Source organism: Apus apus, chromosome 14 (assembly GCF_020740795.1).
Source record: "Apus apus isolate bApuApu2 chromosome 14, bApuApu2.pri.cur, whole genome shotgun sequence".
NCBI classification, from domain to species: Eukaryota; Metazoa; Chordata; class Aves; order Apodiformes; family Apodidae; genus Apus; species Apus apus.
Window position 1 is genome coordinate 4747102 of NC_067295.1, and position 27665 is coordinate 4774766.

Here is a 27665-nt window from a genome sequence, read left to right on the forward strand (position 1 = left end):
GGTGATCCCTGCCTTGCCCTCTGCTCCCCATCGAGCCCACCAGCCCCGCACCGCCGCGACCTGCCGAGATGCCAGCAGCGCCTTTCTGAAACTGACCAACTGCCTGCTGGAAAGCAGATGCCTCGGTGCTCCCGCTGCTCCCATGCACCAAGCGCACAGGAGGATGCTCGCAGAACACTTGTGTGCCGCTTTTTTTTTTTTTTTTTTTTTTTTTTTTTTTCCTTTTAATCCCGCGCTTGGTTGGCTAGGCATGTAATTAAAATGATTGTGGAGTGAATCTGTGTGCTCTAACATCTGTGTTCTCTGCTGTCATCTTGGAACAGAGCTGCAGTGACTCTGCTGCCTCGTTTTGCCACAGTCTCTGGTTTTGAAAACACCATTTTGCTTTTCTGAACATTCTTGCAGTGTCCTATATATGCAGCTCCCTCTCAAGCACAAGGGGCAGAAAGGCTAAGGTATCTGCATGGTTCTTGTTTATCCTAGAAGTAAAAGGTATTAGAAATATTTTAGCAGGCAGTATGATTTGGCTTTTTGTTTTAAACAGATTAACAGACCCATGGGCTGGAGCTAGAGCAAAAGGTGAGGGTTGTATTTAAGGTCTATGGGTAGATACAAAGAAACATATTCAAACCAGTAAACAAAACAGAATTTGGACCTAACTTGAGTGTTTTGGTCTTCAGTTTGTTAATTTCGTTGAGTTCCCTTGGCTTAGCAGAGTTCAAGATGGCCACACGCAGCTGTAACGCTGCACAGCAGCTCAGCTGTGTTTCCATGACCTCAGAGGGTAGCTGCCTTTGAAGCAAGGGATGTGAGATGCTGAAGATCAGAAGTTAAAAGTTCATGGAAAGATGTTATTGGGAGTGTGTTATCAGGAAGCAAACATGCATTGACCTTTGAATAGACAGCAGATGTGCTATTTTGCACCTAAATGGCTTAAAAGCGTTTTTCACAGCAATCCTGGGTCGTGTTCGTCAGTAATTTTTCTATGGTAATCATATTCCAGCTTAAAGCCTTCTACTACTCTCCTCCTGTGTAGCTGCCTCCCCTCTCCTGATGACATTAAGGACTTCTTGCACAGCAGTAGGTGGCCTTTTAAGTCTCCCTATCAGCTCTCAAGAAAACGTCTTATCAAATCCAAACCCGAATGGGCTGGATTACTGAAGCGTCTGTCGTCAAGAGCATTATTTGAGTAGCAGGAGCTTTGCTGGTTTTGGCTCTGGTGAGGGGACAGCCAGCAGGCTCCAGTGACACAGCCCCTGTCATCAGTGTCACCGCTTATGTAACGAAGCTGCTGTGGCTCTGCAAGTTGACTCTGGAGTTCGTAGCCATGTAGATTAATTCTAATGCAGTGGAACAGGGAAACTTAATCCGGGAGTGGGAACTGTCGTGCTAAATGCTCTCTCATGCTTTAAATTGTTCTGGAGGGCTTCTGGGTTGAATTCTAGCTTTTTCTGTTAGCTGTGTTATGAATTTTGCATCCCTTGCTCTGTTTGCAGCCTGTGCTGGCATAGTCTCCCCTCTTCTTAAGGAACCTTTTGTATTTAGCTGTTGAGGTTGTATAACTCCTGAAGATATGAAAGTAAATATTTTGGTTTAAATTCTGCATATTTTTTTCTTATTAGGTCTCATTGGCACAAATTGTGTGTATTTTTGTTTTCCATTTGTGGTCAATACTCCAGTTTTTAAGTATAAGCTGTTAAAGTGCACGCTGCATTGGGTTCTCCAGTGGCTGGAGGGAGGTCAGTGGGGATGCCAGCTGGAAGTTTATGGGGATGGGAAAGGGTAGAGTGTCCTAGCTGTAGTAAGGAAGGACTACCCTTACTAAACTAAAAATACCTTTAGGTTTCCATGACTTCAAGTCATCAAGTAGCTACACTGTTGTCAGAAATAGGCATAGAGCAGGACTCAGTGTCCACTCTCGTTCTGATTTGTTATGAGGAAGGAAGCAGGGTATCCTTTCTGGTTCCTCTTTGCTTCTCTAGAGAAGATTTCCCAACCCATGACCAACAAAAAGCATTGTTTTCCCTATAAAACTGTTTTCTTGAGTAACATCTTAGTCGAGACCTACCTTTTTGTGTGTGTGTTTTGAGTGATGGACTTTGAACTTGGGCATCAAGTGAACCTCCCATTCAACCAAAAGTTAAATACTGTGGCTGGGATTTGGATGGTATGTCACTCGTTACAGTGCCATGTGCTTCTGCAGGTGAGGGGGCTGCTGTTTTAACAGGCTTTCCACCTCTACTTAGCCAGGATTACTGGAATGCACAAGCCACTATTCCACTGAAGGAGCAGTCATGCTGTTGTCCCCTGAAACCTCTCTGGAGTGCATGTAGCTTGTTGATAAGCAGATGCTGGCAGTCTTTGAAGCCTAGTTTTTCGTTGTATCTTCTGGGACTCTGGATGATGGGGAATATCTGGAAGGATGCAGATCTGATGGCTAGTTAAGCTGTTCTTTCCCATGTAGTCCCTTTCCTCAGAGCAGGAGGGACACCCACTGTGCACTGGCCTGTCTCAAGTCAGCTGCTTCCATTGTGAACCCTCCTACAGGGGCTTCCTCCTTTTGTCTGAGTGCATGAGAAACACTTACGGCAATTTTGTTGCCAAGGGCTGAGATCAATGCAGCTCCAGGGTTTGGCTGCTTACCTTCTTCACCCCAGTCAGTCTCTACAATGCTCTCTCTTGGTATTACTTACTACTTATCTTCTCCCACAGTGTATCTTGTTGCGTTAGGTTAGAACAGTGTGTGCTAGTGTGGAGGAGCAGAGCAGATCCTTCCCCTCTGCACTAGGTTGTTTAAAAATGTATGTGTACACATATGTCCTTCAGATGCTTCACTTCCATCATGACAAGCTGGAGACAGCAGTACAACTAGTTGTTTCCTTTTTCTGAGGGAATGGAGGTGAGCTTCTATGTAGAATGATCCTTCTTTTCCAGGGCTTTGGCTTGCTGGTGAGTCCTGTCGGAACTGCCTCCATGTGCTGCTTGCAGGACTTGCTCCATAGAGTAGTCCCTATAGAGGATCTTATCAGACCAGTTCTTTTCCTAATCCTTCCATGAGTCATTTGGGTTGAAGATATCTTGATATCAACAGTTTTGTTCTGGCAGTATTCTCATCTGAGTCATACTGCAGTGCTCTGCAAAGCCTTTTCATTGTGTAGTGAGTCACAAACTCTGGAGTGAAGGCAATGTAAAAATGGAGCAAAGCTTGTGTTCCTTCTGACAGCATCATGCTAATGCCAGGTCTGGTCTCTGTGCCTTTTGCTGCTGAACAAATGATTATGATCTTACCAGTACTGTCTACTTACTCCCAGTTCAGTTAATCAGACCGGTGAGATGGTCCAGAGACTGCTGCTGTTGCTAGCTTAGTATATTTAGTAAGGTAAGTACTTCAATACCATGCAACTAACTAAATCACAATAGAAGTCACTTCATTTTTCAGAGTAGAGTTGGTTAAGAGCCTTGAGACAGTGTGGGGGTTGCATGCAGGAAAGAAGCAGAAAAGCTTTAATACAGCACAGCAACAGGTATTGGGATATCTACTTGAGACAGGGTGTCTTTGGTACCAACATAAAAGGAGCCTGCAACACTTTATTGTAGATCTTAAGGCCCATTCTGTGCTGAGAAGTGTACTATAAACACTGAAGAAGAAAAGAAGCTGTAAAAGCTTCTACAGAGGACCTTGACTTGAATTTAGAGGGTTTTTTTTTAACTTCTGCAAAATGGCAATGGTGACCTGAATCTGTGGAAATGCATGAATCAGGCTAGACTAAAGCAAAGTTCTCCAGCATCTTTGAAACTCTTTTCTTGCACCACTTGTGCTTTATCTGCGAGAGCCAGAACTGCAAATGCTTGGATAATGGCAACAGGATTTGCTTTAGGAAAAGGCTGGATGATTGAGTCACACCACTTAACATGCAGAACCAGGCTGAAGGAAGCAATGATAAGAACAGCAATGTGTTCTAGTCCTTGGTTTTGAGATGGTTGCTTTAGTGTTGTCACCCAGGAGTTTCCTTTCATACATCTGCCAGTGCTTTTGTGTTGTCATATTATTTTTCTACTAACGTATTTGTGTTGAAGGGGAATCCAGCAGTGAAAGGTGCTATGAAAGCCCAAGGATGCTTCCCTCTTTTTTTTGGCTTGCAGACTCTAATCCAAGGCATCACATGTATTTTAACCTGTAGGCAGCAGGGAATGAATTCTGTCAGGTACTTTCTGGCTCTGTGAGGCTGTTTCCCTACACAAAACATCTAATGTCTTCTTTGGAAGTATTTCTTGGCTGGAGAAGCATGATGGAGCCTACACTGCAAAAAAACTTGGATTAGGGAGATTGTTTTAGAACTTCCTCTACTTTACTGGCGTCTTATTTCAATTCTGAAACCAAGAGTCTTTCTGTAAATTGGAAACATGTGTATTAGTCAAGTTGGATGACGTGTTTTTGTCTAGTTGGCTCCAAGTCAGAGAGTAATGTGCCTTTCTTCAAGGGGTTAGACTGAAGGTCTCTTTCAAGAGTAGATGGACCACTTCCAAGTGGTCCATCAGCTATCCTGCTGTAGCACTAGTTTGCTTGTATTTCCAGAAAGGTTAGGTGACCCTGGTTAGTGGAATCCAATGCTTTCTAATTAAATTGAAGTGGCTTTTAGGTTTTTAAGAACTGATGGTAAATCCCTTCTTCGCTTTACTCATCAGTCTCAGTTGCATGAGTAACCATGCAGTAATACCTCTTCTCAGCAAACTGGTGCTGTTGTCTGACTCCTCTAATCTGAGTTTGATCTAGAAGAGGGCACAACAAATAACCAAAAATGTAGAATCAAGATAGTTTTTGATGGATGATTTTTACTAAAGGTAGACACACAATGGTCTTTGTTGATGACGCATCCAGTCATGCAGCAGCATATGGTGTACAGACAGGGAAAAAAAAGTCAACCTTTGCCAGCTTTCTGTCTGCAGCCTTACTTTTTTGCTGACCCATGCTGTGCTGCTACGTTTTCAGATGGTCTCCTGAGAACCGACAGTTTCTGGAAACCCTGAGTGTAGTTTACCTTACTCGAGTGAAAAAAAGTAACTGTTCTGAATGTATGGTTTTAGCAGACCAAAGTACACACAGAGGGGTAAAAGGTGACTTGGAGAAATGTGGAACACATTGTGGAGGGAGGAAGGAATAAAAGAGATGCAAGTGAGTGTGCAAAGATGTAAACCATGCTTGCTTCATCTGCGTAGAATCCTAAAAATTTTAATCCTACACAGAGAAGATGATTTTGCCAGCCCTGGTGAGTTTCCCAGACTTAGGAGGCATCTCTGCAGTTGTGGTGCTCTGAAGGCATCGTGCTGGTGTAGGCTGGAAGAGTAGAACTAAAGTTAAAATGCATTACTCTGGCCAGCTGGTGGCCAGCCATTGACACCTTGGTGTTTCTGCACCAAGACAACATTTGTCCTCTTAAAAATCCTCTTTTTTTTTTTTTTTTTTTTTTTTTTTTAATTTTCCTTACATGAGTGTAGCTGCCTATGTCTCCTGGTCTGGATTTAAGTACTTAGGAAGTAAATCTTGGGTAATACACCCACCTCCTCCAAGTGTTGCCTATATATTACTTACCTATATGCACACAAGTGTGTTTATTTCTTTGGAGGAGCTGGCATTCAGGAACCTTGTATTTTGTATTTGCTTTGGAAAAAGGAAGTCTAAACAGGAACTGAAAATGCAGATGAGGGTCTCTAACCTTCAGTTTGCCACCAAAATTGTATAGCTACCTAGGAGGCTTACCTTGGTGTCCAGCCGCAAAGCCTGATCACCAGCATTCTGGAAAGGACTAAATCAAAGTCAGTTCAGACCTAGCATCTCTTCTCTTTTTTCCTTTGTATGTTTTCTTGCCCTCAATTCTTAAGGCCTTTTTGAGCAGAGGAAAACTACACATTTCAGGTTAAAAAAAAAACACTTTTGTTTAAATGTTGATCCAATAAACAAGCAGATGTTAGTGTGGATTTTTACTGCTCCTTATTTTTCATTATTAGGGAAAGTGAGGAATTCTCACCCAGAAGAACATATCCTGTTAGGCATGACTCTGGAGATTAAGGGTGAGAAATCAGGTGCTTTTGTCTGACTTAATCCCAAGGCTTTGAATGTGGATTAAGGAGCTGTGCCACAAGTCGTCTTGATCTCTCACTTGTATTTTGGGGTTATTTATTTTTTAACCTATAGGTGAAAAAACCTGTTCATTGAGAATGCACTAGACAAAATTATGGGCCTTTGTCACATCTGGTTTCTTGTTATACATGTTTTCAAAACAGACAGTTGGAGGGACAAACACCTTCCAATCCCTTGGCATTTCTCCTTCCCTCCACCCCCCTCTTTTTTTCCTCTCCTTTTTCTTCCAGGACAAGGCTAACTTTGCACCTCTTCTCCCCCACTCCTTCCCCCTCCAGCACATTTGCTGAGGGAAAGGGTGAAGTCCAGAATTGATGGTTCATGCTGTTTGTGTTGAAGTGGTGAGACTGTTGGGGCACAGCTTGCCTGGTCAGTTCTTTGTGACTCCTTTCTTGGGACGCTTCTGTACCTGTAAGGATGAGTATGCTAAAGATTAAACACTGATGGTTAATACCTCTCCTGAAGTCACTCTTCTATGATCTTTGATGTCAAGTGAATATGCTTGGGTGGCTGCAAACAATCACTGAGTAAGGTCGTGCTCACTCTTAATTTTCCTGAGATGGAGGGGAGTCAGCATCTTGTTTGCAACTAACCTTTTGATGACTGTCAGTTTTCCTCTTGTTTCTGTTTTATCTTTTAGTATTAAACTTTCAACCAGTTACATTGAGATTTCCCATTCCCCTTTGAGTGGATAGGAGAACTTGGCTTGTTTTCAACTGAGTGTAATTCCCATAGCTGGGGGAAGGGACGTGATGTCTGGGAATTTATTTGCTCTAAGATTCAGATGACACTTGAATTACTTTGGCATAGATCAGGATTACCTTCTGTACTGAGCTTAATTCACACTTTTAAGAGATGAATAAGACTCAAAATACTCAGGGACATTGATGTATGCTGGAGAGTTGTCTTTAATAATAATAATAATAACAACAAAACACAGTAAACCTGCTTCTCTCTCAGCTAGGCTGTCTGTACTTTATGGGCATGTCATCCTACTAGTTCTTTGTTTTAGCTGATGATGATGAACAAGACAGGTGAGCTAAAATCAAGGAAGATCAAGTTAATGCAAGATTTTTAGTCCTGGGGATGCACTCCCATGACAGCCTAAAATAACAAAAAAAAAGCCATCACTGCATGAAGTCCTTCTCTCACCTCCACTTCAAGGAGTGGCTGAGACTGTTGGTTGTATCACAGTGGTGAAAAACTAGAAATTGGTTACTTTTATCCTCAAACTAGAAGTAACTTCTGCTGCACGGTGAAAAGGTCTGCAGCTACCTAGTGAATAGTCACTGTGAGGCAGTGCCATTTTTTCATATTGGATAATTTAGGGGAGGGCAAAACACAGTGCACTTCCATGCTGCTAAGGCTTTAATTCCAAACTTTTTCTTTTTTTAGATTTCTGGGTAATGAGCTGCTTCTAGTTTTTGAGTCTGATCTTATAATTGAAAGCTCTAGGGTTTTGTAAGCCACCAATGTGCATGTTCTTGCAAATAGGAATCCGTGTGCTCAAGGCTGCAAAAGGAGGAAGCAGGTTTGTGTGCAATACATGGACACAACAGTTGGTGTAACTCAGTCATGTTACTGGTACCAATTCCCTTCTCTGGGCACTTGGATATGAGGGGAACATTTATAATAACACGTGCTTTCACATGCTTATCAGGTTGCTTGCTTCAGCAGATGTAGTGTGTGCCAGACTTCTTTTAAGTCAATATTTAAACAAATGAGCATTTTTTCAGTCAGTAGTAAGAGCAGCATTGAAACCAGCCAGGAGAAAGAGCTGACTCCCATGCACCCTCATTTAAGCTGGAACTGCACCCTCAGATTTCCTTGGTCAGTGCTTAAAAGCTTTTTCTGGCTGATCCACCTCAGAATGAGGCCACACGTGCATATGCATGAAAGCTCTTTGTAGAGTGAAATTAGGGATGAAAGATATTGCTAATCAATCCTAACAATGCCGGACTTATTCCTGGACAAGGGGAAACGGGAATGTGGGGAATGGATGTTTCACAAATGTATAACACATTCAGACACGTTGTTATGCCAGTGTTGGTGTCTGTGCACGGACACCCTTTTCAGTCTGCAAAATGCTGCTGTTCATGCAGAGAATTTAAACAAGCCTTCTATTCACCAGTGAGATTCAAAATAACGCCAAAAAACAAATGGAGGCACTTCAGTTGCATAATAGTGTCTGTTACAAGGAGAATTCAGTGCAGGAGATGATGTAATGCTCAGCAAGATAAGGCCCGAGCTGGGGGAGAGAGGGAAGAGGGTGTCTGTGAAGGAACCATTAAGGCTCTTGCAAGTGGTACCAAAGCTATTCACAGGGTGTTAATTAGCAAACCTGAATAATCTCAAAGCTGATTGGGTGGCAAGTGTACATGTGGAAAAAAATGACCCATTGCTTGGTGCTGCTTGTTTTCTCTGATGATCATGATTGCTGTAGTGCTCAATAGTAGATCTCTGAATAATGAAGTGGGCAGAGCATGACCTCACCATGCTTCATGTTGTTTTCTTGGGGGAAGCTTTCTTGCAGTTTAACAGTGTGCTTGAGTTCCTGCGGCTGATAAACTGGTAATTTTGATACTTGCTATAGCTAAGATTTCTTCAGCCTACCAAAGAGCTGCTTTCTGTTGCATTGCTGGAAATGTAAAGCTCTGCATCTGGGCTGTGCCTGTAGCCTTGCTATGTAAATGCTCGTAGTAACGGATGATGTTCCTGTTCTGAGGCCTCTGGCAGTTTGTTCTTACCTTCCTCTCTGAACTTAGGTTGAGCATATCCCTGTTTCCTTCAGTTTAGGATTAGTCCTTCTGCATGTTGCTTCCTTGCTGCAAGTCCCTCTGTAGTCTCTGCCCAGACTGGCAGGGTCAGAGGGGTGGCACAGAGGGGTGGCACATGATTGTTGCCTTGCACGCAGCCCTCCTGCCCCTTAGTTGGTACAGTATTCACTCCAGGAAATGCTGAGAAAGCTGAGAGTAATGGAATTCATGAAATTCAAGCTGTGCTTCAATGAAAACGTGTTTTCAATTTCTGCCTCCTTGGGAGCCTGGGACTGAACTGTAGTTGCTGGCGCGGGGTGGGGGCTGGGGCGGCGGGTGAATGGGAGCGGAGGAGGCAGCTCCGCGGAGCCTCTGCCCGGCATCTCCTCGGCATTCCCAGGCTGGGCTGCTTTTTCTGGCAGCCTCAGGAAACGTCTTTGTATTCATCAGTCGAAAAGGCCCAGGCGTTTTCCTGCTGGGTTTGTTCTGGCTGTTGGGGTCCGAGTGACAGTGACATGTTGGAGAGGAACGTGATGGGGGAAGCATCAGCTGGGGGTGGCTTATCCCCCCTCTCAGCTCTTGATCCTGCTCACGCTGTCCTTTGAGTGTCCTGCTGCCGATTAAGGGTGAGAATTATAATGGTGACTCAAAAGCCTTTGGTAAAACTCATTAATTCATTCCTCCTTTAATTAGACGCCCAACCATGGTCTTATAATTATCAGAGCCTGGGAACACTTGCAGCTGTAATAAGCTGTGCTACATCAAATGAAAAAAAATAATGGATTTTTGGCAAATGCAGATGTAGTGAGCTCTCACTTGGTTTGGTTTTTGGTGAGGGAGATGGAAAGGCACAGAAATGAAGGAAGCAGCTGAGGGTGTGGAGTGGCTGACCCCTGGCTGAATATTGCCTCATGGTGTTGAACTAACAAGAAAGGGTGGAGTTGTCCTGCTTATAAATACTATTTTCCTTGGGAGGTGTAATAATGTAACTTTCAAGGACAGAAAAGAGGAAGGAGACTATTGAAAAGTTATGCAAACATATTTTCTTAAAACTTGAGGGAATTTTACTTTGGAATAAGAGTTGAACAGGAGCAACTGCAGGCATTGTAAGCAGTGCCTGTTCTGCTGTTTGGAAGTGTAGGGAATGGCCAAATGTTTTACAACAAAAAGTACCAGGTTGTTTATTTGTTGGGTTGGGTTTTTTTCAGTCTTCTGGGAGAAAAAAAAATCAATAGTAAACTTCCATTATTTTGTCTTCTCTTCTTGTTTCTGAAATGTGAAGGAAGGTAATTTTCAGAACTCATTTGGGTGACCCCCTGCAACAGATGACTAGGGAGAGAAGTTTGAGGCTACTTCTAGTATCTGAAATACTTATGGTTTTGTTATTGTTATTGTGGGTTTTGGTTTTATCGGGGGTTTTGTTGGGGTTTTTTTTGCAGAAGGAGAACTAGGGAGAAGGCTGAAAAGACTTAAAGGAAGGACTTGTTATTTCTACCCTGTTGCAACTCTACTTGTATTTACTATCACTGTGAATGCAATGGCAGATCCTGAAAACATGATCTACATTTAGCTTTGAACTGACAGGCTGTCAAGTGCAAGCAATACCAAAAGGCTAGAGACAGAGACAGGTTTGCTTTTTTTTTCCTTAGGATTTGAGCTCAAGGTGAGACTGAATGCCTTGGACTTGAGTAAATGGGAGTAATTGCACAAGACTAGATTAGAGGTGCTTCTAGTCAATGGCAAGTATTAATGTTCATGCTCCTTTCAGAGGGAGACTGTTTCAGTTGTAGTAGGTGGCAGGAAAAAATGGATCAGCTGTGTTTTGGGTCTTTTTCTGTCTGGATTTAGTGGAAAGCACAGATAGCACATCCAGTGAGGATGGAATTATTTGCTTGACACTTTTGTAAGCTAAACAGAAGTCTACTTGCGAGGAGAGTTCTATTTTAAAAGCACTGTACAGTGCTTCCTGTGTGCCTTTTAGTATTTCAAAATGTGACCAATATCTTCTGTCTGTCCTTCTCATCCTCTTCCCCACACAGTCTGAGTTATTGTTGGGTAACGAGACTGAGTAGTGCGTAGAGCTTGGGTAGGACAGGGTCTCATTCCTGGTCTCTGAGGTTAAATCATGGGATCACTCACCATTCCTTATATATGTGTATATCCAAAGTTCTTATAGGTTAGAAAACAGATGTTGAATCAACTTGAGTAGACAAATCAGTGGGAGCAACAAATCTATGAGATTAAAATAGCCTTTCATTCTCCAAAGTACAACCAGGTAGAGATCCTGGTAAGTTTCTTGGCTGGTCATGAGACCATGTTCTGGGGCAGGTTGAGTGCTCTAACAGTCACCTCTTGATCACTGCAGGGGTTGTTTTTCAAGCTTGTTCAGCTTGACCTGCTGCAGGTTAAAATCTCTTCAAACACAAGCTCTTCAAAAGCATTTCAAATGCTTTAATATTAAAGGGTAAACTAGAGGTGATGAATATAAAATACGTCCAGCCCTGTTGACAAAATAATCCATGTGGGCAAGTGGTGCTCTGGGACGTGCTTCCAATGCCTGTGCCTTAGCAGGCAGCTCTTGGAGAAGCTGTGTGAGTGATGGGAGATGCTGGGAGCATTCTGCTGAGGTGTAAATAACAAGGTTGGACAGTTTATGCTAGCTCTGCTGTTTTTATTAGTACAGCTTAGCTTTCGCCTTGGGCAATGTGGAGGTTATGGGAGAAGGAGGAAGAGAAAATCTGTGAACTTGCTTCCTCTCCCAGCAGTTGATGCTGAGGAGGTGTGGGGATCTTGTTACTCTGGTCCCCCCTCGGCGTGTTAATTCTTCTTGTCCATGTGTTTGTATCATAAGTCTGAAATTCTTACTGTGCCCACTGCTCGTTGGGTCACGTGTGTGTCTCACTCCAGTGCCCTTTCAACCCTTTTGGTCTGCTTCATATGGATTTTGTTGCAGCTATTCAAATTCACTTGGCTTCTACAGTCTTTCATTACTGTTTATTTTGTTCTCAAGATGTTGCTCTGAGAGACTGCTGCTTGTCTTATTAGTGCTCCTAAATATATTTAATAGCTCTTTGCCAGCTACTGCATCTTCTGCCTGTGATTGACCTGCCTAATAACATGCTCCCAGTGCTTAAGAGGACTGCGGATCCAAGTCTGTTTGGTGGTGGATCTGAATCTTCTGCTGGTGTCAGATTTGACCTGGGAGGAGATGTCTTCTGTACCACAGCAGTGGTATAACCAACAGGGGAAATGTAGTTCTGCAGGTATAACCTATGGGCAGGACTTCCAGCACGAACTTAATGATTAGGTTTGGTTTACTTGTGCTGGCTTCAGTAAGAGTGATCTTCATTATTTGATGCAATCAGTGAAATACAAGATCCCTAAGAAGAACCAGTTTCAAGCACAGGCCTTGAATTTTTCATCAGAGTTCCAAGTTCAAACCAGGCATACCTATTTATTTTCCCTTCCAAAGTGAAATTTGCTGTCTGATGTAGTAGATGCAGATGGATCCACCAGCAATTCAGTTCTTTACTTCTTACTTGCAGTCACATGCACCACTGCTTATTTGGTACTAAAACTAGTCCTACAAACTTCCATCCTTGGGGATGTACTCAGCTAGCCTTTGACATGCTGTTGCCTTCTGACAAATCACTGGTGACTTCTCCTGGGAAAACAGAGATCCTGAGTATTTTCTGTGCAGCTGCATGTGGACCTTGGTCAATGTGCATTCTCTCCCATGTGCTGTGAACGTAGGCTGCCTGTAAACAGGGCTGAGAGCTTCTGGAAACTACACTGTAGTCTTTATCTTTATTCTCAGTGGGGAATATTTTTTGGTTAGAACAGGACACGTGTGAAACAGAACCACAGGGTTGTTCTAATGCTGTGGTAAGGAACTATTAGACGGTGCAAAGTTTGATGTTGACTACAAGCTATATACTCTTCTTGTAGCCAAAATGTATATAGCTCTACTGAGGTAAAAATCTTGATCTTGGTGCAGCTGTGCTTTGGATTGTGCCATTGTTCTTTGGGTTCTACTCTAGTCTGTATTGCCTGATCTAGGTAAGTGTCCTGAGGGCTGAAACTGTGCTGCAGGTCAGGAAGAGTTCTTCAGAGGCAGGGATGCATACAAACATAGCAGCAGTTGGGGGAAAGGTGCTAGCCACTGTGTGTCACCTGTACTTGGGGTCTTGACTCCTTGTAGAGTCTTTGTCAGTCTAAAGCCCCTCCAGTGCTTCTGAGTGGGGTCTAGGTAGGTAGGGAAGTGTCTTATTGATTCTCAACTGCTTGCAAAGAGTGGGGTCTTTAGACTATGGTGCACTCAATAGCTGTCATGTATTTAACTTCCAGGCAGCACCCAGATAAACCCCCGTGCTTGTGCCCCTGGTAAACAGGCTTCCAAGTGGGGTTACACATTCCAGGCACGTACGCTGTCCTGCTCTGCTGGCTCAAGCTGGGTTAGTCATGCGTCTCGCTGAGTGTTTCACATCTGAGACAGCCTGTGTCTCTTGCTTCTGCTCTCCGGTTCCTAAGAAGGACAATAATCAACAAAAGAGCAATTAGAGTTGTGGAGCTTGGTCATAGGATCTTGTCACTTCTTTCACCCTCATCTGATAGTGTTTTGAGCGCAGAAAAATTTTCGGGGTCCTGGGAAAGAGGCTGGAGCTGTACTGCTCAGCTGCAGGGCACTGTCTGAAATTAAAGTGGGAGCCAGTGACAGGAAAATAAAAAAGATGAGTTTTAGGAGAAAACCAAATGAAAACTTGATGCCATACCTCGTGATCATGCTCTGTATCCAGAAGGTACTGTTAAAGCTCTGACTTGTTACATGTGGGATTGTACCACCGTGTCGTTAAATGTACGCAAAAGCTTCCTTGTGTTCCTTCACTTAGACTTTTCCACCTGAAGGTATGATCTAGTGACTATATAATCACTTCCGTAGCAACCAACATGTTGTAAACAGGATTATGATGCCTAGTAAGGATGGAGGGCATAAAGAATTTAGGAAAGCAGTATTCCCTCTTGTAAATACCCTCATTAACCTGGAGCAAAGGGTAAATACAGTGATGTCTGTGTGGAGAGCAGAATCCAGCTTTGCAGGATACATGGCACCCACGGGCTGTGTCACCAGGTGAGCAAGGCAGGAGGAAGGGCACACGTGTGTGGCATGAGGTGTGTCCTTAAACTAATGGAAAAAGGCCTTAAGAAGGTGAATCTGTATGTTAGCAAGCCAAAGTAACCCTCCAGAGAGGCTGTTACTGATTTCAAGGTGCAAGTGCAGCAGGCTGCCTTTTCTCAGCTAGTGTGATTAAAACCCTGAAGGCACCAGGGACATATTCTAGCCAAGTCCTTTTGCCTTCTTTCCACTCCCTCTTCAAGAGCTCCCTTACCCTCTAGTCTGGAGAGGGTAAGATTTGTCTGCTACAAAGTACTGCATTTTTTCCCACTCGTATTGTCTGTAGAGTTAAATTTAAATGCTTTCTCAATACATTCAGGCTTGCTTTCTCTTTTTAATGAAAACTTGAGCTGGCTGTTTTATTGTTAAAGATGATGGGAAGAGCCAGCAAAATCAAAAGCTTTTCTCTTTAGCTCATTCTGCAGTGAAGACTCACGGTGTGTTGTGACGTTCTTCTGCAGACCCATAAAGAAAAGAGAACTACTTTGCTTGCATGCATTTACTTCAGAGATATCGTGGTGGGTTTTATGCTGCATAGAGTTAAGTGAGAACAGTTACTGAATGCTCTGTAAGAGTGTTTGAGCAGATGCTCTGCTCTACTTTGTTCTGCAGTTTATGCACCACTTGCTTTCATTCAATAAAAAAAGTAACGTGAAGACACGAGAGTTATTGCAGATATTTGCTTTGTGGCTTTAGGGTATCTTATCTTGGGGCTGCTCAAAACTTCTTTCTAGTGAATTGCTCTCACTTTTTGCAGTGTTTGGGTGATGTAACGAGTGGTTTGATTGCTTCAGTGAGTTGAAAGTGCTGCTTGGCTCTTTCTAAGATGTTTTAACACCTGCTAAAAGGGTGAAGAATTCCGGGCAACTGCTGCCAGCCCTTAAGTGCTGTGAAAAGTCTCTTGTCAAAGATCCAGTTTTCTGTTGGGAGTCAGATAATGTTCCCTGCTGATCTAATGGGGTTGGTCAGAGGGGATCTAACTCTTTATTATTGCCCAGATTACTTGTTGATGGTGGTTTTTGTGAGCTGAGCTTATCAAGGGCTCGTGTTCACTAGTGGTGAAACAAAAGAGGTGATGGAGAACATGGCTCATTTTTTAGATTCAGAGAATCTCCAGTGGGTGTGTTTTTACTGCAGGTTCCATAGTTAGTGAGGTTTGCCATCCCCACCTGATTAGAGAATGGACTTCAGTCAGAGATACCAAGTCCTACACTGGAATGTATAGTTTTTTGCTTCTCTTTGTTCCTGATTAAGTTGCTCTCTGAAAAAAAAAGTTCACAAATGAGGTTTAAAATACCTGTCTATAAAGAGTAGAAAGAAAAATTCCATGTAGGGAAGGGTGGATATTAGGTTTGAGATATTTCAAGTGCAAGTTGAATGTCTGGTGCAACCTGGCTTAAAAATCTGTATATAAAACTACTCAAATGCAAAAAGGTCCACCTGGCTCCCTTCTGTGGCATCTTTCATGGGAGAGTTCATAAACAGCCTGGAGGATTTCTGCTTACACATGGGTGAATCCTGCTTTGTGGTAACGTTCCAGACAGGCAAGCTGCTGATCTGCACAGGTAACAAGGTACTTGGTGCTCCAGAAGAGCTATTTCCAACTGGGAAGGTAGGTATTAACACTGAAGGTTATTACAAAGCTAAGGAACGTGGTTCACCAGTCAGGCTAGCTGGCCAAAAGTCCATCCAGTTGCAGCAGTGAACTGAAAGACCCTGAATTAAAAATAAAGCAGGAAGTAGTTGGCAAATAGCAAATATGTAACTAAGCACCAGCTCCTGGTGTAGATCAGGAGCCACAACAGCTAGAAAAGGTGAGATCATGTATTTCTGCATTCCATGTTGGAGAATCTCTAACTTGAGAATGGTGATCTGTTGGCAGCCCTAACAGCTGTTATTTAAGTTTCTGTAAGCACTCCCTGAAGGTCTGGTAAATGCTATTTTTGTTGTTATTTAGTGGAAGTGGCCAACCTTGGTGATGTTGCAAACATAGTGAAGTCCTTGTAAAGCACCACAAGGTGCATGTTGGATGGCTTTCCAAGCTAAAGGTCAGAGAAACCACAAGGGTGGTTCATAGCAGGAATGACCTACAGCTCAACCGTCAATGGCTGTAGCCTGGATGTTGTTTGGGAGGCTGAGTTAGTCTTCTCCAAAAGTTTTCAGGCCAGAAATCTGTCCTGACTCCATGTTGCTTCCAAGTGCTGCAGTATGTGAGTGCATAATAGTGAGTGGACAAGGCAGCTGGCTGTTGCCCATTGGATTTCTTCTTCCTTTGCTGGATCCCTCCTCACGCTCCCAGTTTGAATGTCAGGGGGCTGTGTTAATAACCCCAGATGTGAGGTTAAAAAAACCCAACAACACAGCAGAGTGAAGAGTTTGTGCTCCTGGTTTTTCTTTCTGAAAGACATAATCCAAAATCTGCCATTCTTCTGCCAGTCAGTGGTTGTAAAGATGTTGGAGAAGAGCCTGGTTTGTGGTAAGAATTAAAAGTCCCTCACATGGCCGCATGAGGAACTGGTTAGCTGGGAGTACTGCAGCCTGGTTCTTCAGCTGGTGCTGCTGTGACCACTTGTTGAGTCCTGCTCTGGTGGCTGCTCTGACTCGTGTGCCAGATGCAGATGGTGTGGCAGGGGGGTGTTCACAGCAACTGCTTTCAGCAAAGAAGCCTTTCTGCTGAGGTTTATTGAGTGGCTGAACAACACCTTGGACTTGACCTGTTAAGCTTTTCAGCTCGAGTGCTTCTGTCTTGTTGTGATTCCTCATGGATGGAAAGGATTGCTCTCCAGCACTGGCTATTAATCTAAAGGTAGCATTGAGACAACAGGGAAACATAGGTATGGACAGTAATTACAGTGTACCTAGCTAGAGACTAAAGAAAAAAAGGGTCAGTGGGAAGCATAGCTCAGGGTTACACTATGAGGGGGAGCTATCAGTCAATTTAGGATGTGAAAGAAAACGTCCTTCCTCCTTCTACTTCTTTATGATTTTGTCCTCAGTGAGTAGCTCTGCTGTTATTATCTGAAGGAAGGCTTCAGAGTGTTTAAGGTTTTCAAGGTCAAAGGCACAGGGCTGCTGACTAATGAGACTGTCCAGTGGTGGGAGGATGTGGTGCTTTCAAAATCAGAAGTGCTGTGATGAGATGCATGAATGACCTTTAAGTGGGTGGAGAAATGGGAAAATCTCCATGTCAACAGCAAGTGTCCAAAGTGACTTAACTTTCCCAACGAAATAAAAGGTAAACACTTGCAAAGGGTAAGCTGATCACAAGTGGGGAAACCAATCTGCAATCAGTGCCTTTATAAAAGGCACAAATTTTGCTTCTAGCTTGTGGGGATCACTTTTTCTAGGCAAAAGTTGTCATTAGTGCATCTCTGCATCAGCAGCAGTACGTAAATCATCCATGGAAGGGTCCTAAAAGAACAGTGTTGCCAGATGAAGGCAAGTCAGGATGATGGTTTCCCTCTCTGCAGTTGTCAGCAGGTGGTTGAGGTGTGACAATAACAACAGGGAGCTGTTTGCTGGTGCTAACACTGCTACTGCAGACCCAGCTTTGGAGCAGCAATCCCAAGTCATGAAAGCTGCTTGGGAGCTGTGTCCAAGTGGCACACACACACAGTTCATTTAGCACACAGGGCTGGGCTGGGATGGCTTATAGTGACAAGGCATGGACTTATGAAGCTCTAAGCAGCTAAAGCTTCAGCAGAGCATATGGTGTATGCATTTCTGCCTCTAAAACTGATCCAAGTAGTTAGCTGCTGAGGGGTAGATGCTTTGCGGTAATTTCTTCCCCAGATGTAGCTGCTGTAAAAACAAATGTTGAAGGACTTACTTTTTGACAATGACCCCCTCTATCAAGGGAGCTTCAGTCACTGGAGTAGCATAACAGGGGTGGCTTGAAACACTGCCGATAAAAGCAGAGTTTTTCCTGCTAAATTAAGACCAAATGACTTAAAATTCTGCTGTCTTGCACATTTTTCAATTCCAGGCTTAACAGGAAAGCTGTCGCTGCCTGAAGTGTCATCATTTCCTCTTTTGCATCTGTAAATTGCAGAAGGATTCCACAGTGTCCAACCCTGCAGCACCCAGACTGGGGTTAGTGCAAGAAGAGGTTCCTCTTTGTTCTGGGAACAGTGAAGCATCGTTTCTTCCCTTGTGCTGTGTTTGGGAAGACTATTATTTCTAATAACCCAGAAAAAATGGGGGGGTTGTCAAGTCCTGTGTGGGTTTGGGTTTTGTTAATTTTTTTATTTTTTTGCAGCATGCAGGTGCTTAGATATGCACAAAAGATCCAAGAGACAAGTCACTGTTGTCACTTTCCTTACCAGTTGGAGGGAAGTTTTGAAGCAGTTTAAAAACAACAACCCCCCCACACACCCCCCCCCCCACCTTTATATTGCAGAAGTTCATGCAAAGAAGTTGACTTTAGTTTTGCCAGTTTGTACACTGAAAACCCAGGAAATACCACAGTTCCACACTGTCCAAACTTTGCTCCATGCTTTGTACTTGCTATCTGAATATTTGAAGAGTGAGCCCACTTCCCTGCAGTGTGGCAGATCCCTTTTTAAACATCCACAAATTGCTTCTGCTAAGCAGACCATGACTGATTTTGAAATGTGTGCTGGAAATGGTGCTTGCATAATGCACAGAAGCAAGTTCTAAGGTGCTGTGCACAGGTAACTTCTGCCTGTTTATGGGGAGCAAGGTTCTCACTAGCTCTTCCTGACATTATCTGTACCTGTGAGCTCAAAGTCTCCTTATTAGCTTTTTCTGTAGAAGTCTCTTGCACAAATTCAGCACTGAGCTGTAACCTTGGAAAGCTGGATTCTTTTTTAATGGCATTGAAGACTTTTTTGCTGCTGAACTTCTGTGGAGTGGTGCTGCTGTAGTGTGTGTCCTGTGTGTGTTGGTGAAACTGCTTCTAGTGCCTATTTGGAATAAATACTTACGAATTCCTTGTTGGACAATATTACTGTACAAGGAAAAAAAAAGTATAGTACTGTTATTCTGACCTACTATGCATGATTCAAAATTAGATTTGGGCTGTGAACATGGTTGTTTGTCTGGGCCAAGCCTCTTCAGGCAAGACCTCAGTGGAGAAACAGTGCAAAACTGTGGTTTCAACATTGTGCCTTTGTTTTGTGTAAATGGACTCTAAACCTGAGGACCTGCATGGGGAAGCCTAAAATTGTTGTGACCTTTCCATCCCTAATGAAATTTGCAGCTTCAGACCCTTTTAATCATACCCTTCTGAAATTGTGGCTCCTGAGGTCCTGGTCCAGCAGGGCAGCAGGAACACTTTTCAGCTTGCACCTGCTCAGTGATTAAATCAAGGCACTGACCTGGCTGAAAGCAGGTATGTCTGATTCAAGTTACAGTGTAACTAGCCCTGGTGCAAAAAGAAGCAGGCCTGCTAACTAGAGGCAAGGGTATTTTAACAGCTGCCCAATGAGCCAGATTGACCACTTGATACAGGCATAAAACACTGTTTCTTTGTGTTGGATGAGTTGTTGTGACCCTGGTCTGGCATAAACTTGGGGCAGGAACAAAATACCTACCTGTGCTTCAGCACTGAGGGAGTTGGGTGGGAAAATGCAGGACATGCAAAGCTTTGTGTTGAATCTCCCTTTGATAGTGTTTTGGATTGTTGAATCAATAAGCAGAAATTGGAAGCCAAAGAAAAGATTCCTGGCTGACTTTTGTCTTCATGTGACCCCATAGGTTTTTCTAAATCGTAATGGGGTTTTTTAAATGCTTCTGGGTTTGGCTTATAGATTAGCTGTTCCTTGCTCTTTATAGCTTCTTTCTGGTTTGGAGTTGGAAACAATGCTGAAGGCTGATAGAACAAACCACTGCACCACTAGTGAAAGGGATCTTTAATAGTATTTTATTTCTGGTTCCTTTGTGACCTGCAGAATTGTAGCTGAGCTGGGAATATTCCTGCCAAAGTGCTAGCATCAACCCATCCTTTGCAGAGCTTACTCTTTCTTTGTTTCTCTTTGCCCTGTAGACTACCCTTTCCATCAGTTTAACAGTCTTGAGCTGCTCTTGTTGCTACCTGAGCAGCTGATCAGTTTTTCACTTCTACAGCAGTAGATTGTGTGATTTGATACTTTCACTGGGTGTTGTGTGTGTATCTCCTCCTCACCAAAGTGCATTAAAGCTTTGGACATGACCTGTGAAATCACCCACAGCCATATTGTGTTGACATTGGGTGTCTAAGGTGATGGTGTAATGCCATGTACAACTGGACAGGCAGTAACTCAACAATCTTTGCTAGACACCTGGAGTTCAGCTGCATGTCTGTAATGCACCTACAGTCCCCACCTTCCTTACAAGTTCCTCTGTTGCATGTCTGTCTGCGTTTTGAAGCCCTTTGCAGAGCTGTATCTCTGGAAGAGTAATGAGGTTGAAAGCAAGATCGAGGGCTGTGTGACTAGTTCAGGCCCATCCATTTATCAGGGAAATTGTTTTCTACTGCTGCATACGGGTATAAAGTGTCAAGGCTGATAAATACGCTCGAGCTTCTTCACTTCTTCATTCTCCCTAGAGCTTGGTTTCTACAAAGAAATATTGATATGTAAAATATGGGAGATACTCACCAGGGACCAACCTGGAGTAGAGACAAGGCAGGAATATTTTAATTTTGAACCTGGCTGGATAAACAGTCAAATGAACAAACACTTTCTTTAGTTTTGTAAAGACTTTATTTAAAAAATAAAAAAAATAAATAAAAAAGAAAGGAACTGAACTTCATAGATTGAAGTGTCAGGGAGGGAACATCCTTTCAGATGTGTGGTGTGTTGGAGATAACAGCACCCTTCCTTTAATCAGTAGCCTTTTTTCCAAGTGCTTTTTAATACAGGGCAGAGCCATTGAGTCTGGGCTTCTGGGCATCTTTTTTCTGTGCTCTGGCTGAAGTAGCTCTTCCTGCTGGAATTGAAGTAGGAAATGATCTGAGCTGCACACACTGCACAAGAGGAAGATGAGGAGGGGCTTACTGGCTGGGAACTTGTTAATTCTGTTTATCTGTTCAGCAGCTTAGAAATAATTACTTTTGAAATGTTAGGAATTTGGCTAGTGGGAACATTCGCTGTCTTGTTGTCTGTGAAAGTATGACACTGGGAAAAACTGGTGTTCTCCTTGTAGGATTGTAGTTAAATGTGTGATTAATGGTTACAAAGCTATTTATTTTTTTCCCTGATAACACCACTTGGATGAGAGAGTTTTCTTGAATCTGCATCAGAACTATTAGTCTGAATAAAAGTTTCTACATGCTTGGTGAAGAGGAGACCAGCAGTCAGATAAAGGCCACACATGGGATAGGGCTGGACATGCTCTAACTGCAGTCACATGGGTTTGCAATGTCACAATGGTCAGGTCTGGTATTTGAATGTCATGCTGTTATTCAGCTGAAGTTGGGCATTGGTTGTAGTAATGGGAGTTCTGTGTATAGCAGGTCTTTCCTAAACCTAGGAGAGCCATTTTTGTGCCTGGAGAAATCACTAAGGATATGAGCAAAGAGGGCAGAAAACTAAATCTATCTTGTCTAGAGATCAAAAGTTTCCACTAGAGTGAATATTAAAAATGGTTTGGGGAGCTAAGATGATCTTTGCTGCCTACAGCAATGAACTACATGAAACAAGCTCCAAGTTTCAATTCTATGATTCAAGTCCTGGGACATCAGAGGCTTGTTTTGAGCTGACCTCTTGTTAAAGGACTTGAAAAGACAGCCCTTGTAATTCAGCTTGTCCAACTTGATTAGATTTTATCTGGAGCTGGATTGAGTTTGTGGACAAGATTATGAAAAGCAACATGACTGTCAATGAAGTGAGCAGTCTTTGAGGGGAAATTTGCTAGTATCCCAGAGGGTAGGGTAGTGCTTTTAAGTTCAGTTATGAATGTTAGAACTCCTTGGTTTAGTCACAGGTTTTAGTAGGGCATTCTCACTGCTGTGCTGTTAATGGTGCTAGTTTAACACACAGCTTGTGTGGTGCTTGTTACCTTGAACTTGGCATTTGCCTAAATATCCTGAAAGTGCAGAGTTTTCTTTCCATCTTAGCTGTTACCAAAGTGGTCTTAGCCCCTGGGATCATAGCTTTTTAGAGAAGAGCTTTGATCTTCAAGCAGAGCAGCAAAAATAGCCTTGCTTGTTAGGGTGGAGTTGTGTTTGCTGCGCTTCACTGCTCTAGCGGGTCAGAGTGGATGGATGATGACCTCTGGATAGCTTGCTTAAACAACACATCTTCATGTTTGTGTAGTGGATATCAAAGTCAGAGGCTCATTTGAGGACACTGGGATAGCCTTTTTGTAAGATGAGAGGAAAATGGAGGAGAACCTTAGTATCTTCCCCCTGTGGAAGGGGCAGACAAAAACTCTGAGGGGCAGCTGTGCTGCCTGCTCTGTCCTTCCTTTGCTGGCTCTGTTCTACTAAAAGTGTGGCTTTGTCTACAGCTCAGAGACTGCACTAGTGGCATGTTGGGTGATTGCTTGAGCCCAGTGAGAGCCAGCCTACCTGTCACAGGGGTGAATTGTCACAGCCTTTGCATGTTGGTGGTCTTCTTTTCTTCAGTTGCTAAATGCTCAGCAATGATGCTGGAGAAGAGAAAGAAAACAATCTCCGACACATTCACATATAGTGACAGCTGTTAATGGGGAAAGTAGCACTTTGTCAATACTGGGGAGATCTCACTTGTTAAAACTATGCTTTTTACCTTTTTTGTTGATTTTACAATCAAGTTGATGCAGAGATAATAGTAATTTATAAGCTTGAGAACTATGACCATATAAATGATGATGAACCTTTTTGGCTACTGCTGAACAATGAAGAAATCAAATCTTCAGCTGTCTGCTTGTCACATGTCTCTACTACTAGTTTTGCTGTACGTGACTCAAGGGAATTTTAGTCCCTAAAAGCTTTAAAAATATTTTTGTATTGGGTAAGCTGGCAGGATCTGCCACTTCTCTCTGACAAGAAAGTGTATGGGAAAGGTGCTGTGCTTCTTGGAGGATTTTCTCCATTTGAGATAATCGTAGCTGGAATGGGGGTGTGTGTGTGCAGGGAATCTGTGGGTTTTGTCTTCAATATATTAGATCCACTCCTTTCTCTATTTACAACAGAACTGGCAGCATGGATTGCTTCAGAGCCTCCCATTTCAGTGCAGAATTTGGTTGTCAGGAGCCAAACTTACCTATTTGACTTCATGTTAATGCTTCTGTGCAGTTTGATCAGGTGAGGGGCAGGCAATTTAGGGGAGGCGGTGACATCCAACACTGTTGTTTCTACAGTGGTTTGAACTCTGGTTTATAAGTAATGGGAAGCAGGTAGCTGCTATAGGCTGCACAAACAGTTACTGTAATTAGTTGTTTGGCAAAAGGTAGAGATGCTAATGCTTTTCTATCCTCTAATGTGCCTTTCTTTGCCAGTGAAGAGGTGAAGGTGACATTGTTGTATGTGATGGACTCCTGAGGTTTGTAACAGCTGGACCATTGGAAAAGGAGTTGTATGTATATATGTTCTAAAATACCTTTTCCCAATCCCAGAATTCTGTCATCTTCTGTTGCATGCTTGTATTTTACCTGGGATTTTGTATGGGCCTCAGCATTACCCACATCAACTTGCCATGCTCTGTACGTTTGCTGTGCTGCCCTGAGACCTTGCAATGATCTTTGGTTTTGTTTTCAGTGGCCAACTCAGGAATGTAACAACATTCCCAAATGTAGCAACAGAGAACTTTGATTTGCTCACTTTGAAAAATTTCAGAATTTGGGGTGTTTGTTTTGCTGTTCAGTTTTCAACTGTCTTCTCTCAGTTAGTTCTGTTTTTCCAAATTGAGAGTCAGCACCGTGCAATCAAGTTCTGTCTGTGAAGGTGCACCTGATCACGAATGACTGCTCAGAAGGTGATCTTCTTTGGCACATACTGGGAAGTGGGGCAGAGGAGTTCAGAGTGTCCTTTGCTTGGCTATAAATACTTCTGGGAGATAATGATTTTGGGTCTGGGCGGAAAGAATCCTAGACCTTTCTTGTGCCTGCAAACAATTGCATTTGGAAAAAGAGCCAAATGCAACTTTTTTTTTTTTTTTAATTTATATTAATTGTGTGTATGTCTCAGAGATGAATTTTTGCCCCCATCTAATGTTTTGGTTTATGTGGTTGTGCTAGAGGAAAGCTGTAACAAGCTCTCCTGCTGTGAGCTGTCACGCTCAGGCTCTAGATCTAGTTTTCCTCCTCCACATCCGTAGCACACTTCATGATCTGCTCTGTGGCTGTGGTGGTGGTTAGCCCAGCAGCTGCATCAGTTGCTTTTCCACATGAGGCTAGTTTCTTTACTCTGTCCTGCTTGTCCTTCTGCGAGAAGCTCTGATCTCCTTTTGTGACTGTTGGTGTGGTCTAGGACCCTGGAATTGGAGCCCCTTTCCTAGGGAAGCTGAGGCTGGGTAGCTTTCTCTGTTGCGACCATTTCCTCCCTCACTTGACTAAATTCATGGAGTGAAACACCTACAAGAGCAGCACTCATGCTGCGTGGTGCTGTCTGGGAGAAGTACTAATGTCTTTTGGGTGTCAGCACTTCTCTGACCTGTGTCAGACTGGAGCACAACTGCGCATCTTACCCCTTCCTTGTCGCCCCATCCTTATTCCGTACCATATTCCTGCTTGCCAAGGAAAGCCTGAGCCATGGACCAGGCAGAATATGGGATTGTCCTATCCTGCTTTTGTTGAAATAACCTGGTGTGACTGCTCTGCATTGACACTGTGATTTGTTTAACCAAGGTTCTGCCTGCTTTGGCTGCCTCTCCCTGACTGACCTCTGGTAGAGGGAGAGCAGTCAATACTGTGATTAACTGGAGAGCTGGATTGGTATGGGTGCTTGTTAGGCTGGGCTGTGGGATGCAGAGGAGGGGTTGAGCAGGAAGCTCTCATATGTGCTGGCAGCTTCCCACCTCCTAGGCTCGTTGCTGTGCAGCTCTGGAAGGTGGCAGCCAATGGGAAGCATGAGCATCCATGCAGTTTGGCTCACCAAATAACTCCTGAGCTACCTTATTTTCAGTCTGAAGCATGTAACCCCCCTTGCTTAACTCTTCTTCGTCCTCAGCTGTCTTATTTTGTTGTGAAGAAGTAACATCTATGCTGTTGAGTCTCTTACTTAGTCTCTAATGGCACATACTGGATTTCTCTTGCCCACAGAGTGATTGCCCTATGCTGTTCAGTGCTGGAGGAGATATGTCACCTTTTGGTGCTGCCTGACCATATCAGGTGGGGTAGGTCATGTAGCTGGAGGCAAACCTGAGCTCTGAAGGCTTGTGCTTTGCCTAGCCCTCTAAGCAAGCTGGAAATAGCCCTAAAACGGGGTCATCAGCCATTTAGTGTGCGTGGGCTCTCCTCCAGTTACGTGTGCCAGCTCAAATGCTGTGTAACTGCCTAATGATTTGGGGCCCACAGTGCAAGAGAGAGGTTGACTTGCTGGACTGTGCCTAGGGAAGGGCCACTGAGATGGTTAGAGCCTGACCTGTGAAGAGAGGCTGAGAGGCTTGGTACCCTTCAGCATGGAGAAAAAATGGCAAAAGGGCAGATGTGGGAGTAGGCTTCATGTACCTGAAGGAGGTACTTGGAGAAGACAGCATCAGGCTCTTCTCAGAGGTGCCCAGCAGAAGGACAAGTGGCAGCAACCTCTAGTTGCAATGGGAAATGGCACTTGGGTGCAATCACTTAGGAATGCTTTTCTTTGTATTGCTGGAGCAGGGACCAAGGGAACCTTTGGAAACTCTAGCCTTGAATTCTTCAGCCGTCTAGAGACACTTGAAACTTGCCTGGACAAGGCTCCTAGCAACATCTCCTATTAAAGTAGCCCTACTTTTAGCAGCAGGTTTGACTACAGTGACCTCCAGAGGTCTTTTCCAACCTATTGTTTTCTGTTATTTTATGGAGTCTATGAAATTAAGGTTGGCCTCTGAAATCTTGTTGCAGTAACATGTTGACTTAGTGGAGTGAATGCTATAAAACTGGAGCTTTAAATGTGCACATTTAACATTTATGGGAATGAATCTTTCAGGACTCTGTGGTGTCTATTTTCAAATGGCCCCTTTACAGGGAAAGGAGACCAGATGACTGAATATGGCTTTCCCTCTTCTCCATGGGATGCTGGGTTAAGGCTGAACAATGCTGTTTTCCCAGTTATCTCTACCCTAATTAGTGTGATCTTTATTTAAAAAGCTTGCCTAATATTAATATTTTCCCTGTATAGTCCTTTCAAAATCTATTGACTCCATGTCAAGAGGAATATGTAAGGAAACAGTCACTTTATCAGTGATGTGCAAACGGGTTACAATCTAACTGTAATGAAAAGCTAATCACCAGCCTTCTCCACCCTCTGGGATCCCAGGAGGTTACTGGAGCAGCACACTGTCCCAGTTTCTCTTCCTCATGTGTGGGATGACTGAATTTTTTTGTTTGGTGTTTTAAGCATGGCTCTTGATAAGGTAGTTTGATAGTTGGCTGCTGTGTGTAGGGCCAGCATTTGACAGATGACTTTAGAGTGGGGGAAAGCAACTTAAGTAGCTTAATAGGATTTAGCTCTGTCTACACTGTCCTGCCAGAGCACGTTATTAACCACTTTAGTGGGATTCCTTCTTTAAATATAGCCATGACATCAGTGTAGGCAGAACCTCTAAGAGAGCTCTGGGAACTTTCCCGTAAAATCAATCTCAAGATGCAATTCAGAAGAACTGATGAATGAATTAATCCTACCAGGATTGATCTCATGAGCAGAATAGAAGGATGCCTGAAGAAAGGCTGTGTGCATATTAGTTTACCTCTGAAGTGCATTGATTTCTAGTGGAAATGATGCATCTGTCTTGGGTAGGCAGTGCACATAATGAAAAATAATGTTAGGACACAGTGGGGCAAGCACCTGCTTTATTTACCTGACATAGCTGCTATTACAACAGAATAGCTCCATGTCCTATGTATTCCCAAAACTTATTGGTAAAGGAAGCTAAAAGTGAGGTATATTTGTCCCGAAACAGTTGATACAAACCCAGTTCTTTTAAGTTTTTTTAGGCCAGTGGTCCCTGACAACTTGCAGCTTTGCAGGCAGACAAGCCCTAAGAGAGTTGAATAGCTTTTCTTAGTTGAAAGGAAACTTTGCTTAGTTTTCCCTCTTCCCCTGACCCTGTGGGGAAAGGGAGAAATGGTGAGAAGAGACACTCAGGCCTGAAGCTGCAGAGCAGGATGCCCTCTGTGAGTAGGTGTTGTGGCACCAGATTTGACTTGTAACTGCAACATTTGTTTGTTTCAATCTAGGTACACGTTTACTGTTAGCTGTTTCCCTGTTCTCACAAATGGCATTCAGGAGGTGAATTTAAGAAGCATGTTCTTCCCTTGTCATCAGCAGGGCAACTGGGCAGCAGAAGCAGAGGGGTGAGGCTGTGACCTCTTGCCAGAGCACTGCTCTTGAGGGGGCAGCATCTGCCTTTACCCTGCTTGCTGAGGAGACCATCTGCGGCTCTGCACCATTTTGTGGGGAAAACCGTAAAGAAAGCCTCTCTATTCAGGTTGTGTTTCCCTTCAGCATAGCTGCTGCAGGCCTGAATCCCTCCTG

At 43.5% G+C, this 27665-nt stretch overlaps 1 protein-coding gene across 2 annotated transcripts in view; it reads left to right on the forward strand.

The window, feature by feature from the left end:
* Positions 1-27665, forward strand: part of TTYH3 (tweety family member 3) — a 77465-nt gene that overhangs the window by 737 nt on the left and 49063 nt on the right. The window lies entirely within an intron of this gene.